The following is a 3,147-nucleotide window of genomic DNA, read 5'->3' on the forward strand; positions in this document are numbered from 1 at the left end:
CAAAAAGTTTAAATTTTTAGCGACGAAACTTTTTTTCGTCGCAAAAATAGCAACGAAATAATTTCATCGCAAAAATTGCGACGAAAAAAAAATTTCGTCGCAAAAGTTATAATTTTTAGCGACGAAACTAAGACTTTCGTCGCTATAAGGATGATGAAATAAAAATATTCGTCGGCATAATTGCGACGAAATAAAAATTTCGTCGCAAAAGTTATAATTTTTAGCGACGAAACTAAGACTTTCGTCGCAAAAATAGCAACGAAATAAAAAATTTCATCGCAATGAATAATAAATGTTTTACTTTTTTGGGTTCATAAATTTTTTTGCGACGAAATTAATATTTCGTTGCTAAAATAAATTTTGGATAAAAAATAAAATTTTTATTAATTTTTCAAAAAAACCTGCTCAAATACAAATTATCTGATCAAACATATTTTAAATAAACAGTATGTTAACACAATAAAAATATTCTAAGTCAAAAGACCAATTTCAAATAACAAAAAGTTTCATAACCATCTTTGTCATATACAAAAATATAAGTCCATACACCATTTTAAATTTAAAATAAGTACAAACTAAGTATGATCTGACTCATTGGCCTCGTTCCCTCCTCCAGGCGTCGATCCCTGACCCGATACGTGTCGCGATGGTGGTGCAGAGGCGGCATCATGTGACTGTAGAGGTGCTAACTCAGAAGCATCAATACCGAGCCGTCCCGCCACCGCAGCTACGATCCTCTCGAGCGTCTGACTACGATTCATCCAGTAACTAATCTGATCTTGCATCATGCTCATGGATGTCCTAACTGCCTCTGACACCGATGCATCATCAGACCGGCCGGATGACGAACTGCATGATTTTTTGGACCGCATGCTATGACCAGATCCTAGCTGCCGCCCGAGGACGGTATCCAAAATCGTATCATCTGTCATCAAACAAACCTGCTGCGATCCAGTATCACCATCAGATCCCACCTCCCTCGTCGCCTGCTCTCTCAATTCTAACATTTTTTCCTTCACAATAAACCAAATAAAATCATAAATTTTTTTCAAACTCTTTAAAAGTATTCAAAATATAGAGTAATGATACTTACATGATGCTGCCTCGCCTCCTCGGTCACGAACTCACCACTCTTGTTTTGATAGAATTTAGCATAGGCGTCGACTCCGGATAGTCCCTGTTCAAACAAAAAAAAGAAAAAAAAGATATAAAAATAATATAAATATTTAATAGAATCAATCTTGCGTGTGAAAAAAATAACGTACCATCCTCTTCATTCCCTGTGCAAAAGAGGCACTTCCTTGCGTGTGAATAGAATCAATCTTGCTCCTATTCACCTTATTCGCCTCCGATCGCCGCTACAAAATACATACAATTATAACCAATAAAGGACATAACATAATTAAAAAAACTTGGAACACTAGACATACCTGAAATGCCTCACTTCCAAAATGCTCACATAACCACCGCCAATCGTCACTAGACCCAGCCTAATTTCTGTATGGCTGGGTCACAGGATCAATCCCCTTCGCCTGCAGCTCATTGCAGTATTTATGAAGCCTACATCGCCGATCTCTGTATCTATTTGCAGCCATTTTGAGAATACATGCCGTCACTTCTTCGTCAGTGCAATCCTCGAAGTCAATATTATCCTACACAGTAATCATACCAAAAGGCAAATACATGAAATTATTCATATAATAAAAAATTTATTTATATAACCAAAAATAATATGGATCATGTAATGATATGCAAGACATCCAAATTTAATTCTTACCCTGATGTGAGAGACTAGAGCATCACGGTATCGAGGAGCTACATGCTTGAAACTTTCAGCAGCCCACGAAAAATGATTCCACATATACAAACTGATCTCATTTGCGACGATACTAGCCTCTGTGCCAACCGGATGATCTCGAAATATATGTACCTTCGGTTTTTCATTGTGTGTATGCACATATTTTTCCAAAACAAGACCCCTACTAGGACCACGCACTGCACGTCGATGCTGTGTTCCTACATGTAAAAATTGATGAAATGAACATATATCATGTATCACTAAATGCATATAACAAAAAAATATATATGGTTTATAAATTGATAGAGATGTACCTGTAAGAGGATGATGCTGCGGTACCATGGCCTCCGGCTGGGCAAGCTCTGGCTGAGCACTAGGCGGCTCTGTGGACTCGGGCAACTGAGTCTCATCTAAATCCTCTGACTCATCATGCAAAATGCTAAAGTGAGGATGTGTATCATCAAGCGGAGCCTGCTGCCTACCCCGTGAATGTCTACGTCCAGGACCAGTCATGATGCTGCAATGATTAAAATAATTTAAATCAGTAAGTAATCAAAAAAACTCAAGTATTACATGATATAATAAAAAAAAATAAATTGAATTATTTATTCATATTAATTATTGTTCTCAGATTCTGAACTCGTGTCCATATATTCATCTTCGACGGGAGTCATAGAAGACTTCGATCCTGAAGTACTATCATCATTGTCGTTAACGAAGTCATTATTGGATCGTGCTCGTGTCCGTGCCCTTATGGACGATCCAACAACAGAAACATCCTCAGGTTCATACATTTTTTGTTGTTTTATGATCGAGAATGTGGCAGATGATGAGACTTCTTATGTACTGTTGTGGTGAAGTAGAGAGAGCAATAGGAACAGATGCATGGAACCTTGAGCAGCCAGTGTAGAACCCATACGTAAAAATGATACCCGGAATATACTGATGTCTTTGTTCTTAGGTGCAGATGTTGGAGCAGACTTTCACAGCCTAATTTGATAGGATGAATAATGTCTTGTTTGGTTCTAAATCGCCATAATCCAGAAGCTAATGGCTCACAAGCTGATTGTGCATTGCTGGTATGGACACAATCTATTTGAGAAAGATAGGCCAGAATTTTCCCTCTGGTTCAGAGGAGCAAAGCGTGCAGATCAGCCAATTCATGCATAACTATTCACGGTTTAGACTTTAGCAGCGTGGCTGATCAACAGTTTGATGTGTTTCGAGTGCAAGTTTGCAGAGTTTGCTGCAATCCGAGCAGAGTCATGTTTTTTTCATCATGGTATATTTGATAGATAACTCTAGTTGGAGTAGCAGGAAACTGCAAACAGAACATCTTGATGGTCGAT

At 38.0% G+C, this 3,147-nt stretch overlaps 1 long non-coding RNA gene across 1 annotated transcript; it reads right to left on the reverse strand.

Moving 5' to 3' along the window:
- Positions 1–487: 487 nt before the first annotated feature.
- Positions 488–2,123, reverse strand: LOC140855762 (uncharacterized). Its single transcript, XR_012138955.1, has 3 exons — positions 1,778–2,123; positions 1,266–1,652; positions 488–1,177 (listed from the first exon to the last, which is right to left on the reverse strand). It is a non-coding gene; the product is annotated as an uncharacterized lncRNA (long non-coding RNA).
- Between the last annotated feature and the right edge of the window lie 1,024 nt (positions 2,124–3,147).

This window comes from Elaeis guineensis, chromosome 2 (genome assembly GCF_000442705.2).
Source record: "Elaeis guineensis isolate ETL-2024a chromosome 2, EG11, whole genome shotgun sequence".
Lineage (NCBI taxonomy): Eukaryota > Viridiplantae > Streptophyta > Magnoliopsida > Arecales > Arecaceae > Elaeis > Elaeis guineensis.